This window comes from Aythya marila, assembly GCF_965140915.1.
Source record: "Aythya marila genome assembly, chromosome: 1".
Classification (NCBI taxonomy): Eukaryota; Metazoa; Chordata; class Aves; order Anseriformes; family Anatidae; genus Aythya; species Aythya marila.
The window spans coordinates 146,161,296-146,175,887 of record NC_139042.1 but is presented as its reverse complement, the minus strand read 5'-3'; the positions used below and the strand labels follow the sequence as shown (position 1 = coordinate 146,175,887).

Here is a 14,592-nt window from a genome sequence, read left to right as displayed (position 1 = left end):
TGGATGGCACTTCATGTAGAAGGGACCCGAACTCTGCTACTACTTTCTGCTCAAAATTTCTGACACTGGTGGTTCATGAAATGAGTCTATGGTCTCAACCTATACACCACTACAGCTGAAGCTAATGACTTGTTTGTAATTCATCATCCCTCTGGTCTTATACAAGGTAAAATTGTAATTAATGCATAATATTGATGTAAATGCATAATATTTACACATGCAGACACTATTCATCCCTTGCCTTGTAAATGAGAGACAACACCTGATTTTCACTCAGAGTGGAGATTTTGTACATTCAACTGTTCGTGTACAGGATGAAACATTCCCCCAAAATAATACTTCAACTCCTTGCCTGTTGTCCTCTTTTATGATGATTTGGGAAGTCATCCTTGCAGAGGTCTTCTCTCAGGTTACTTATTAGCCTGTACTGATTATCCCTAGGAAAAAAAAAAAAAAAAAAAAAAAAAAACACCAAAAAAAACACAAAACAAAACAAAACAAAAAAAAAAAAGGAAAAGAAAACAAAACCAAAACCAAAAACAATCTTATAGTGAAACACATCTATTATAAAATCTTCACTGTTTTCTGAGAACTTTGCTCAGGAAACACCATTTTATGCAATTTATGGTCAAAGGAGATTTGATATTAAATGCAAATATACGAATATACATGTGCACATGCATGAACACTTGTGCACACATGCATATACACAAGCAAGTATGCTTAGCACACACACACACACACACACACAGAGTCTCTTTCACAGTCAGAAATAACTCCATTCCTTCTGGGTACCCTGAGTTATAGAAGGGCTTATTGCTACACAATCACCATGGAAACTATTGGCAAAGAATATTTTTATTTGTATTTATTCTGTCTCTTTTTTTCTCAGTTGCAATGTAGTCCTTTTAATTTGCTGCTCCACTTCTACCCCAGGAGCAAAAGAGAACAGCTTGGATCTGAAAAGGTCAGTAACTTTTTTTTTTTTTTCTATACAGTAGATAATGCCTCTCAAGATCAGTAATGTTTCCTTTTAAAAATAATAATAATAAAAAAACAACTGATAAACATTAAACATTTTCAGTTCATTGATAGCTATGTAGTAATACTTAAGTGTTATGGGAGGCTCTGGAGAGAGAGTGAAAGAGAAATGCAGTATGCTGGGGTTGGAGGAAAGAGAAAAGAGCTTTCTATAATAGTGACAACTTGCATACTGTTGATTTTGAAATACAGGTAGATTTGTCTTTACTTTTCTTTCTTTTTCCTTTTTCTTTTTTATTTCTTTTAACCTTGATATACAACTTCAGAAACCCACTGTTGATAAAGAAGAGGGCTACACCCGTGTAATTATACAGTTATTTTTCCATCTGAAAAGCTCTAGGCTTTTTATTACATTAATTCATGTATTGCTACTATTCACTACGTAGCACCACAAGTACTCATGGGACCTAGATACTCAGCCTTGGTGAAGTGTGGATGGTGCTGCTCCAAGGTGCACAGTGGGCCTCAGTCCAATGCAGTGGCTGCCTGGCAATGAGTATGGTGCAAAGTGAGCCTCCAGCTGCAGGAATGGACCAGCTTCCACTTTTTCCTCAAAGTACGTAAGGTGGAGGTAGTGTCCAGAGAGAAATAACAGGTGTAATTTCCCTTCCCTCCCCTCCCCCTCCCTTTTCCACTCCCTTCCCTCCTCCTTCAGAAACCAGGTATGCATGGCAGAAAAATTTAAAAAAGAAAGTGCAGAAGACTGAGGTGCTGAAGAACCCTGTTCCAAGTTCCCAAAATAGGATTACCTGAGCAGGAGATGGAACTGGTTGCAAGGAAGGCCAGAGATTCCTCTTCTTATCTCGAGGCAAGATACACTAAAAAAATATTTGTGTTGAATTTAGATATTTTAGACTTGATTTTAGATATATTCTGAACATGAAACAGCTCATTTTCAGCCTGGGGGAATGTCCTGAGTATCATGATATAGTGTATAAAGATCCTCAGCTGCATAATGTCTCAGTCCTGTAACAATTCAGAAAGTGCTGTGCTTGATGTGCTGTGGATAATCCTACTGATTCAGTAGGGCACTTCCTGGTGTAAAAAAAAAAAAAAACAAAGAATGACAGAATCAGAACCTTAACTGAGACTAAAGTAAAAAGTTTGTTGTTTTTGCTATTATCCTCCCTTGATGACAGGGGTCCATCAAGCCACCTGCACAACTGAGTGACACAAAGACAAAACACACTCTTCTTGAGATAAAGGCTGTTTTATAAGTAGTAGAATTTGAACTGGGCCTGTGTATTGTCATTGCTACTTGCTGTCTTATCAGGAAAGCTCCCTAAATAGGCCACCGTTCTCTCTACCAGCACAGCAAGGAAAAGACAAGTTCATTTTATTTCTGTCCAGTGTGTATCGAAAGCATTAAGTGCTCTGCAACCTTAATATCAGGGTCACAATAGGACAGCACAAGAAAGCTGAAGAACTAGCTTGTAGGGGAAACAAAACAAAACAAAACCAAGAAAGAAAGAAGGAGGGAAGGAAGGAAGGAAGGAAGGAAGGAAGGAAGGAAGGAAGGAAGGGAGGGAGGGAGGGAGGGAGGGAGGAAGGGAGGGAGGGAGGGAGGAAGGAAGGAAGGAAGGAAGGAAGGAAGGAAGGAAGGAAGGAAGGAAGGAAGGGAGGGAGGGAGGGAGGGAGGAAGGAAGGAAGGAAGGAAGGAAGGAAGGAAGGAAGGAAGGAAGGGAGGGAGGGAGGGAGGGAGGGAGGAAGGGAGGGAGGGAGGAAGGAAGGAAGGAAGGAAGGAAGGAAGGAAGGAAGGAAGGAAGGAAGGAAGGAAGGAAGGAAGGAAGGAAGGAAGGAAGGAAGGAAGGAAAAGAAAGAAAGAAAGAAAGAAAGAAAGAAAGAAAGAAAGAAAGAAAGAAAGAAAGAGAGAGAAAGAAAGAAAAAGAAAGAAAGAAAGAAAGAAAGAAAGAAAGAAAGAAAGAAAGAAAGAAAGAAAGAAAGAAAGAAAGAAAGAAAGAAAGAAAGAAAGGAAGGACAAAAAAAAAAACAAAAACAAAAAAAGAAAACAGAAAAGGCAGCCATCTTCCTACTTTGTAGTATTTATGCTATAAGTCCCTGAAATACATGGATTTCATCAACAGAGATGGAAAACACTCTAATCCTCAAACCAGAAGTATGCATTTTTGTTGCTAGTAGTAGCAATGACAACAATAATTTAACAACCATTATTATGCTTTGTACAGTATTTTAGCAACATGTTCTTAGTTAACACCTTTGATTGCAAAACTTCTAAGCAATTTGTCAATGCTAAGTACCCACTATCCCTGTGTATAAGGTGGAGGGTCAATCTCTGATGTTGTCCTTAGGCTCCCTCAGTAGTCAATGAAGCATGACAAGTCTATTCAGAAGGTGATTCAAAGTAGAGGGCTAATTTAACAAATCTGATAGATGTCATAAAGGGCTTCTCTCTTTGCTAGCTGTGGAGGGAGCTTAGGGAAATTAAGGGTTTTAGTCTGATCTGAGTTTTGCATGGTACTTTGCCCTCCCATTAAGATAGCAAGCTGCAACACTGAAGGCCAGCACTTCAAAGATATTTAGGAATTTTAAAATTAAGGAGTCTTAACTTAAAGGAGACCCCAAAAATGTAAGGCAAATGGGCCAAGACTGTGCCTTGTGTCAATGACTGTTCCAGTGTAAATCTTTTTTGTGGAGGGAGGACTGTCCATGCAACACAGCTCTGAATGGGACCAGAGAGCAGGGCAGAGGTAAAACAGGAGAGCTCACTGCCTCCTTCTTGGCCCTGCTGATGGTAGTGAGGCAGAGAGGAGAGAAAGCCCCTGCTTTTGTTCACTTGTTTGGCTCAGCTGCAGGATAGAGTCTGGGCGAGGGCTGTGCCTCCCATGGAGCCGAGGGAGCTGAGTCCTTGCGGCGCTCTGTGGCCTTTGTGTGACACAGCAGGTGTAATGGGAAGCTCCTCTCCCTTGATGAATGCACATGGGGATGCTGATGCCCCTGCTTCTTTCACAGCCATGCTGGGAACCAGGGCGAAGCTGCATTTCTCAACAGCAGGCCAGTAATTCCTGGAAACAAGTGTGCGCAGGAAGGGGCCATGGAGCGAGAAGGGGCTGCTTTGGGAATAGCACTGCAGGACCACTTCTTATCTAGAATGGCCCATTGACAGATTTAGGGCTTCATTTAGGGCTTCATCCCACAAGGCATTCAGCATCTCCTGAGAGACCTAAAACTGGTATCCTAACTACTTTTCTCTGTGAAAAGCTGATCTGGACAAAAAATCTCTCCAAATTCTTCAGTTGAAATGGGCTACGTAAGCTTTTAAAAAAATTATCACAGTGCCCACAGGCCCCTCTTATTCACATCCCAGTTGCTTGCTTGCTCTCTATTTGGCACAGGCGAGTTCTTGTCAGCCTGGCGTTCTTCCTCTTACACCCATATCAACTACTGAAGTGACAGGAGCGCCAAGCCAAATGCCTGGCATGCGGGACAAAACCCTGCCGGGACAAAACCAAGTATTTATATCTGTGCTTTTGGTGCCAGGTGGGAGGTGTGAACTTTAGAGAATGGAGGACGGAGTCTGTAGCTGGCAGGCTGTGCTGTTGCTCCAGGGGAGCAGGCGCTGTCAGGGGGCTTCAGAAATGCAGATTTAAGAACAGGAGTTAGAGATGATGGGTTCAGGTGATGAATTTGCCACATTTTTCTTGACATGTCTCAAGTTGGTGTTGTTTTTGTCTCAAAGCCAAGTCATGTCATTTTTAAAAGGAAAGGCTGTACTTGCTTTTAAATTTTGGTTTTGAGTATCATTTTAGCAGTCTAGCCAAATAAAGAAACAATCATCGCTTCTGCAGCAGATACAGTAAGCTGGGCTAGGACAACTACTGCTACTAGGGACTGAACCTCCAGCTTTTGGAGCTAAAGAACATGCTGAATTAAGGGACTCATTGCCCAAGTGTGTTCAAGCACCCATGGCTGCGTTCATGTAACCTTAACACTCCCTGAGAACAATATTCCCAACTGGGTGGGCTCTTCTGAAGGTGTAGAGCAAGTGGATAGGAAATACAGTGTTCTGGACTTTAGGCAGGAGCTAGTCCAGATGAGCTGGATAAGAAGCCCTGAGAAAACTTCAGCTTCATAGCAGGGAAAAACCCAGAAGCACAGAATCACAGAACAGTTAAGCTTGGGAGTGACATCTGGAGATCATCTGGCCCAAGCCCCTGCTCAAGCAGGGCCACCCAGCGCAGTTTAACCAGGACAATGTCCAGGTGGCTTTTGAAGGTCTTCAAGGAGGACTACTCCACAGCATCTCTGGGCAACCTGTGCTAGTGCATAGCACCTGCTTAGTAAAGTGTTTCCTAATGTTTAGAGGGAACTTCTTGTGTTCCAGTTTGTGCCCATTTCCTCTTGTCCTGGAATTGGGCACTACTGAAAATAGCCTGGCTCTGTCTTCTTTGCACCCTCCCTTCAGGCACTTATAGACATTGATAAGATCCCTCCTAAGCCTCCTCTTCTCTAAACTGAACAGTCCCAAACTCAGATAACTTCTGGGCTTACTGGTTCCTGACAATGTGAGGATTGCAGTCACCTTATTTATTTTTTTTCAGAATCACCTGCTGAAACATTGCAATACTTTAATTAGATGTCCAAAAATACCTTTGAGAATCTAAGCCAGAGCCTGGAAATCAGTTCAGACTTTTGTTTTTTACAAATTGGATGCAACTGAAGATGCCAAACTCTTTCTTCCATCACAAACAGTGAGTTAAAGAAACTTTTCCAGAGTTTTGCTTTGCAGGTATATGAGATCTGAGCTAGAGAGAATTAGACCTTTTGTCTGAACAGAGATAATCTTTTCATTATAATGAATTTAAAGCTCTGCAGTCAGTTGATTGAGTATGATAAGATATTTGATTGAGTTTGATATGATATTTGATATGGAAATCAGGGCTAACTGGGACAGGAATGGGCCTCATCAAGCAGTAGTTTCCAAAGGATGTTACCTGTTGGAAGAAGTCTGCATTACCAGTACGTGCTTGCAGCCTGTAAGACCAACTGCATCCTGTGCTGCATCAAAAGACTTGTGACCAGGTCAAAGGAGGTGATTGTCCCCCTCTACTCTGCCTTTGTGAGGCCCCACCTGGAATATTGCTTCCAGAGTTGGGGCCCCCAGCACAAGAAAGATGTGGACCTGTTAGAGAGAATCCAGAGGAGGTCTACAAAGATGATTAGAGGGCTGGAGCACACCCCATATGAGGAAAGGCTGAGAGAACTGGGCTTGTTTGGCCTGGAGAAGAGAAAGCTCCTGGGAGAGTGCATTGTGGCTTTTCAGTACTTAAAACGGTCTTATAAAAATAAGTGGAGATGGACTTTTTACTCAGGTAGATAATGCTAGGATAAGGGGGGAATGGTCTTAAACTAAAAGAGGGTAGATTTAGACTAAACATTAAGAGAAAATTCTTCACTGTAAGGGTAATGAGGCACTGGCACAGGTTGCCAAGAGAAGCTGTGGAAGCCCCATCCCTGGAGGTGTTCAAGGCCAGGTTGGATGGCGACCTGGGCAACCTGATCTAGTGGGTGGCATCCCTACCTTTGAAGGGGGGTTGGAATTAGATATTCTTTATGGTCCCTTTCAACCAATGCCATTCTATGATGAAGTGGTAAGACATTTGGACATCTGGACATTTGGCAGACTTCTGATCACGTACCATTTATTTTCCTTTCTTTGTGCCTTTAAAGGTGGCTTACTTTGGAATGGACTAATCTAAAAATGTTTCAGCTTTCTAGTGTGAATTAATAGTTCTGCTATCACTAATTCACATGCACTCCTACAATTTCTGCTGGTGCAGATTTTGCTTCTCTGATACAGCACTTTCACCTGTGGAGAGATTTTCTGAGTGAACTTGGATGAATCTTTCCAGGAACTGTGAAATGGACATTCTCTGAGCAAATGGCTCATTTAAATATAAAGTATGAGCGGTGAGACAGAGAGGTTAAGCCAAAAGGAAATGGGAAACCATAAAGCAAACAAGTGTTCCATCACAGTAATATGTTTTGGAAAAAGCACCTGATTTTCAGCATCTGTAAATTGGTCTGGCTCAGTCAGTGAGAGAAGAACCCTGTTATGGGCTGTAGCCTTCAAAATATAATGGGAGAGAACGAAGGAAAACAGAAGAACATGCTTCTTGCTTAAAGACAATAGCAGGAGTGGCAGACATATGGATTACCTTGTGTACAAGTGAGCAGGAAAGTGGAAACCAAATTACATATACAGATTTATTCAAGCAATTTTACCATCACAATCCAAAGAGTAAAGTATGCACCTGGAACATGATCATAGCATAGTCAGAAAGCTGTAGTGCTGCTTTCTTCAGAGATTACAGGCCTTCTTCTTCTCAGCTGTGCAAAGCTGGCCTGGCCTCCACCTATGAAATTAACAGGTCCCCCCAGCTCTCTGACAGGAGTAGACAGTCCGGGTCTTCTGGGCTCCAGCAGAAAGCCCTTCCTCTGTAACCTTTCTTAACTTTCCTACACTCTCAGATGGCAGAAAGAAAACCTGTGGTAGAAACATATGGGAAATTGAGAAAGGGGTAGAGAAAAGAAAGCAAACACAGATTCCCACCAGAAATAGTGCAGATTATAAAGCTGTCTGTAATCCTGAAAACACACTTTATAAATATCCATGGGAAGAGAAACAATTTTGTGTAAGAATCTAAATTTTTATAATGTCAACCAGCATGTCATTTTGGAAGTAACAAACTGGCATTCCTAGGAATCACAGCTTTCTATTCACAGAAAAAGGCATTGAACCTCAGCCATGTTATGGTAAAAGAGATGGGACATTTAATTTTTTATTTTTTTTAAATAGTCATTTTACCACAGTGACAAAAGGGATAACCCATAGCTAGATCAGAAAGTAAAGCTGAATTATGTGAAAAAAGGACAAAGCTGGGAAATTCTGAATGATCATTGTGTGAGAAAGATGACAAATTCACAGTGATGCACACAAGGAAAATGAGGCAAAAGAAAACTAAACTTTCAAGCTTGCTCCACAGTTTCAAGGAGGTTTCTCCTGGGAAGTGGTATAGATGTCAGGATATGTTTTCTTCCTACATTTATCTAGTGGTTACAGTGCACTTCCTGGCCTTCTGCCAGAGAAAGCATCTTTTCCTTAGAAGTTTGTTTTCATAGTCTACCAGGTAGGCTTGCAAAAGAGCACTTATAAAATTAGACAGGCTACTGCTCAAAACAGTTTAAAGCTCTGCATCAAGAAACTTTAATGAATGAGAGAATGGATTAGAGATACCTTTTGGCTTGGAACAGTAAACTGAAATAAACTCTGCTTCCTAAGCATCATACTGTACCAAGAACTTAGGGAATTTAACTTGCTGTTCTTTGGTGAAACACCTCTGTTTCAACACTGCTCTCTGTCACAGTATGTTATGTACCTTTAAGCTACTTGCTTTCTAGTTTTCACCTCACAAGAAGAGGCTGCTCCATGAAACATATTCAACAGTCAGGGGATGGAGCTAAAGGCTTTTCCCTACTCATTGACTTTTTCTGTGTGAACTCTTAAAATATAAAACTTTCATAATCCCCTTTAACTGCTTACATTGATAATTTTTGGAGGGAAATCTGATTTTTATTTTTTTTTTCTTCCGTGGAACCAAAAAAAAACATGGCTCACAGACCAAAAGCTAGCACTAGTTGACTTTCCAAAAAGCTGGTCTGGAAGAGCCCTGAGCACCACTTCAGACAGCTTCATGCATAATAACTCTCGGCCCTTTGGAAAATGCTTGGGTTTGAACTAATCTGTGATGTTCCTTTATCCAACCACAAAATCCCAGGGGAAGGACACTCTGCAAGGGACATCACATTTACAAGCACCATTTGGCAAAGCTTTTACCTCTATTTAAAGAGCAGACTGTAAGGAATGAAGTGGCACAGTGAAGAGAAATAGTCAATGTTTTCAGCATGAAATTGCTATTCTTTCTCTGTTATGATTTAGGAGCCTTTTTGGTGACAGTAGCAGGTTGTGGTGATGTGGTATTAGGACTCAAAGATATGCCTGTAAAAATGCTTCATTTCTTTATCAACTGTTTGTGTAAATGATGTTGCAGGGAGTCCATTTGCTATCTGGCACAGGTGGAGAGTACACCACTATTGATAACTGTTTTACTTAAGGCTTATGCAGATCATATTTTTTTCATATTTTCAATGCAGAATATTAGCTTCCAGAAATTCTCAATACATGTATCTGCCACCTAGACCAGGAGACCAGCTGGAAACCTACCCCAGTAACTCCAGCCTGGGAAGCTGTCAGGTACTTGTAGGGTGTAAATTCAAAACACAGTGGAGAAGTACAACATGAACCATCAGCACTGCTTTCGTGTACATAGAAGCATGAGAAAACTGTATAGGGGAGAAGGGGAACACAGAGATGTAGGTTTATGCAGGATGGAGGTTGATGTCTGAGTAGCAGGAGAACTGCAAGACAGCTGGGTCTTCTGTTCTGCAAGCTGGTCAGCATGCTAAGACTTGCACTGTATGAGATGTAATGAAATGATCTAAAACTTATTCATGTACATATAGATAATAAACAAAAAAAATAGAAATATATAAATAGATATATATAAAAAGTAAATACACATGCATATTTAGATACCTGGCCTATATCTAAATATATTTTGTATAGACTATATATGCATTTTGTGAGTTATTTTCTTGTGAACATAGTGTGTGCTTAAGTTGTGGGACTCTTTCTGGTAAGTTATGATTGCTATATATTTTTTTTTTTATCAGTTTCAAAAAGTGACTGGGCAAATTCATAGTAGGATATAATCCATTCAGACTACTAAATGCGAAGTTGCCACCTGTAATTTAGTAAGTTTCTGAGGTGCAGCTGAAGAGTTTGCAACAGACACAAGCTCGGAGTTGGAGATTGTCTTACTTGCTCTGTTCATATTCTTTTCCCAGGTACTATTGGCCATTGTCTGTACTGACTTCTTTTAGAACTGAGCTGATGCTCGACTCCTAAAAATACTTCACAGTCTCATCCTCTTCAGGGTGGAAAAGGGCAAAATATATTAGATATACCAAAGGTATTGAGGCTCAATGACTTAATAGGAATAGAAGACAGCACAGAGTATATTGGCTAGATGGAAACAACACAGAGCTAGCTGGACTTCAGTTCTTACCTGGTTGTTTGTCTTCCTGTTTTCTGTAATGCTTCCAGTGTTAAAATATATATATTCTTTCTCATCTTTTCTGGGCTTGAACGACAGCATTGCCACAGGCACAGGAAAAGCTGGAGATGTCACATATTAGCCCTATGTTAGTTTTTAACCTGTTATATTTATCCTAATTTCATTGATATTTTTAAATGGACAGATAATTCAGTATCGCTGTTGTTCTTGAACAGATTCTACAAGCTGTTCTACATGTGAGGGATTCATCGTTGGGAGTTAATTGCAAGCATCAGGGATTTGTTATGTGAAATCTTGTCCTGCATTGACTGTTTTCTAGCTGGGCACATGCAGAATGGTGTGAACCCTGATATGTGATTCTGTGAAACTTTTAGGATTGCCTAAATGGCAGGAATTATAAAATTTTCAAATTCAGAAATTGACATGAATGAGCTATTTATTCTGACTTTGTTGCCAGCAAAACACACTGTTACAATTATTTTCAGAAAAAAAATAGAAAAAGGAGATCTATGAGTGATCTAGAGTGAACCCATTTATAATCTGAATTTGTATTAGTGGAAGAAATTTCACACACAATTTATAGTGGAGGAAATTTCACACACAATTCACTGATTTTTTTTTTTTTTTTTTTTTTTTTTTTTTTTGTGACTCTCCCTGAATTTTTCCTTTTGGCTAAATTTCCACAGAGCTACATGGGAGCCTAAGCTACATGAGAAGCTGACAACCAGAAGAACTGAATGATCATGCCTTTAGGTATTTTGATCAGTTATAAGATGCATTATTTCAGTTCTAGTAAACTGGGAAATTTCGGTGACAGGTGAACACCCTTGCATAGTTAATTATTTTGCCTGGTCTGAAATGTGATATGGAAACTTACCTTTCTGTCTAAGGAATGTGCTTTTCTATTTATTTATTTATTTATTTATTAGTTTATTTACAGTTTGAACTTGTGCTGACTTTATAAAGTGGTAGCATGTACTCTGAATTCAAAGCAGTGACTGCTGAAAGGGGCTGGCATGTACTGTGACCCCAAAAGCAAACAATAAAATTTTACTACTGTGTCTGTATATTGCTGAAGAGAATATCAGCTTTCCAGGAAAGCAGAAAAATCCATGTACTTTTGTGAGACTAGTAATAACTTGAAGCATTCCCCTACAGTTACTACTAAAAAATATAGCTGGCCTACCATAGAAGTGAATTCGATCAAAAGACATATTGTTCGCTGATAGTGAAATGATTTGTTCTCTACTTATTTCTGTGAGTTCAGCTTTGAACACATCATTACTGATTTTTTTTTTTTTCCCCCCATTACTCCCGATCTTTAAATTGTCATGTAATTTTCAAGGCAGAACACACTTTTTGAATTTATCTCCTCTCAATCTCATACCTGTGAAAACACATTTTCACCATTTAGCCATCTCTGCCTTTTGAGATGGCCTCCTTCTGCAAACTGGGCCGACACCAAGTCAGCCTCCCGTGATTTTGCAGGCTTTCAGCAGAGAGCCCAAGGCTGACTCTCTCTCAGTCAAAGCATTGTTTCTTCCCAACAAGGGACAGATTGGAAACAGATCTGTTAGGTGGAATACAGAAGGTTAGTACCAGACAGGTAAAGATCTTTTTATTTTTATTTTATTTGTATTTACATTTTTTTTCAAGGGGACTCTGACACACTGTACAGTGCTTTGCAGGTCATTGCATAGTGCAGTCTGTAGCTGGGACATTTTCATGATCACTTTTGTTTCTTCAGGTGCTACCTGATCCAGAGCTTGTGGCTGAGCTCTCACTGCTCAGCCACCTCCTGGAATTCCCCTTTGCAATTGCCATCTGGTCCCATTTTTGCCTCTGGCACAGTCTTGTCCCTTGCTGCTTTTATTGAAAAATCAAGTGTGGACTGAGACAGTGTTCAGGGAAAAATATCACTGCAAGTCATTTTATTGTGCTTATAAAGCCTTAGGTAAGTTAGCAAATTTACTTTATGGTCTAAGTAAAGAAAGCACACTACCATCCTAGGCATTTTATTTTATTCATCCTTTTCCCATCTCAATGTCATTTAATTCTGATATTTACACCAGGGGAATAACCAAAAAGCTTTCTCTGTATATATACCTATGTAAACTAACATCCTATACGAGTTAAGTTGGAGAGCAGGCGGATTGCCCTGGAAGAGCAATTAATGTAGAACATTTACTGACATTACATCACATCAAAAACAATTACACTTCCATTACACTCATCTGCGTTACCCCTTCCTGTGTATGTGCTTGTTGAATCCTGTCCATATTTAATTTAGCAATGGATTAGTTAATGAGGTGGTAGCATCAGTTACTGGCCTGGCAGCAAAGCAATGAAAGCCATCCAGCAAATGCTTTCTGATTTGGACATTTTTGGTGAAAGGAAGAAAAAATAAACCAGAGCAGGCCATCTCCATAAATCCATCTTCCCTTAGGAATAATATGACTAGAGTTCCCTCTTGCAGTGAACTCTAGTGAGTCATCTTCTCTTCCTTCTGTCTTGTGGTAGAATGGGGAAATTGACAATAATAGTTACAGAGAGAGAAAAACAAAACAAAACTAAAAAACATTTCTGCAATAACTATTCCAGACTCGAGGAAAGGCTTAAAAATCTACACAGATTCTAGACAAATTCACTTTGGTGAAACAGTAAATAATCTGGGATTAAAGTAATGTTCCAGAATGGAATTATTCTGGAATAATTATAACACAGTATATGATTTTGCAACTTTTTGCTCTGCAGAGTTTTCTCAAATAAATTTCCCCTGGATGGTGCAGGTGAATAAGGACAGAGGCACAAAAAATACTTCAGCCAAGCTTCTTCAGGCTTTCTTATACTTTCTTTCTCTGGTGAGCGCTGGGGTCACTAGCTATTTGGTACAATGCTCCGGGAGCCAGCCTCTTCACTTCAGTTCAGCTGAATTTCAGGGTAATGAAAACCAAAAAAAAAAGGAGAGGAAATGCCTCTCCTCAAAGCAACTTGCTTTGGAAAGAAGGCTTAATTCTGCTATGCAGTGAAATATTTTTCATTTAGTGCTGACAATAATTACATTTTCCTGACCATGCGCATAAAACTTGTTTAGTGGGGTGTGTTGCAGAGTGCTGGCAAATCCAGCTGGCCAAGTTTGCCATGGCAGTGCCTCTGTTTTTCAGCTCTGTTCGTGTCAGTTTTACATGGGACAGAAGCAGAGCTTCCAGCACTCATAGCCAAGCAAAGCCGAGTGGCATCAGGTTGATGTGTTCCTTTTGATGGAAAAGAGCATATATTCCAATAACAGGAATTAAAAGTGAAGTTCAGAGGACCAAGCATGGACATGAATTAGGAGTTTGTTAGGGGAAGAAAGGATTATCCATGCTATCAGGGAGACAGCAGAAATGTGCCTTAGTCCAGCCCAAACAAACAGAGCAGAAGAGGTGCTGGTTCCCATCACAGCAGATGAGTGCTGAAGGCCACACGGTGCCTCGGGTACGTAAATGAACTCAGTTTGAAGAGAGCAAGACCATCTGAGCATGCAGCTCAAATGCTATCAGAGCTCACTCACTGAGCAAGAGCAAAAGCAGGCAGCATCAGGAGGGCACACGATTTTGCAGCAGTTAAGGGGGAGGAAGGTAGCAGTGCTGTGAAAAGCGGCAGTTTGGACCAATTTCAGGTTGGTTTATATTGGCATTGCTTCATGAGAGTTAAGGAAAAGAAGCAGACTTAAAGGAGCTAAGCATGTTTATGTAAACAAGTACTATAGGATGATTCTATCACAAAGCTGTGTGTTGTGAAAAGATACTTGAAAATACTTGAAAAGTAAGGAAATTAGGAAATTGTGTTTTGACAGCAATGCTATGAATTCTGTGAATGGAGAGGGGAGAAAAATAGGAAGACATGGGTGCTGTTACCTCAACATTTTATTTGCTTTTTAGTATTGCTCTTATACCGTTTTTTTTTTTTTTTTTTTTTTTTTTTTTTTTTTTTGCCTCATGTTGGTGCCTGGCATTTTGAACAGTGATTACTGTTAGGTACAGCTGTATCTAACATACACAGTCAGAAATTAGTTGGTACTCTGCATTTTTAAAAATGACAACTGATGTTAATAGCTTGTAGCTTTGGATTGTGAAGGGAAGAGCAAACAAAGCTTTTTCTACTGATAATGTTTGTACAAGTTCTAGGGCAGTCTGTTTTATCCTTTCCTACAGTCAAGATAAAATAAACCAAACCAGATTGACCAAAGAAGGGAAGAATGAAAAAGTTTTTTTTTTTATTATTTTTTTTTATTTTCTTTTCCAGCCCCTTCCCTTCAATTCTCCACCCCTTATTCTCTACAACAAAAAATTTATTGAATCTTGAAAGATGGGAAATCCAGCATCACAGATTACAAGGAAATGCAGCTCATCTG

The 14,592-nt window shown here is 40.0% G+C and overlaps 1 long non-coding RNA gene across 1 annotated transcript in view; it reads left to right on the top strand.

The window, feature by feature from the left end:
* Nucleotides 1–5,666: 5,666 nt before the first annotated feature.
* LOC309879613 overlaps nucleotides 5,667–14,592 on the top strand; it is a 53,077-nt gene continuing 44,151 nt past the window's right edge. The window contains exon 1 of the long non-coding RNA XR_014317791.1: nucleotides 5,667–5,750. This is a non-coding gene — a long non-coding RNA (uncharacterized lncRNA). The remainder of the gene's footprint in view (nucleotides 5,751–14,592) is intronic.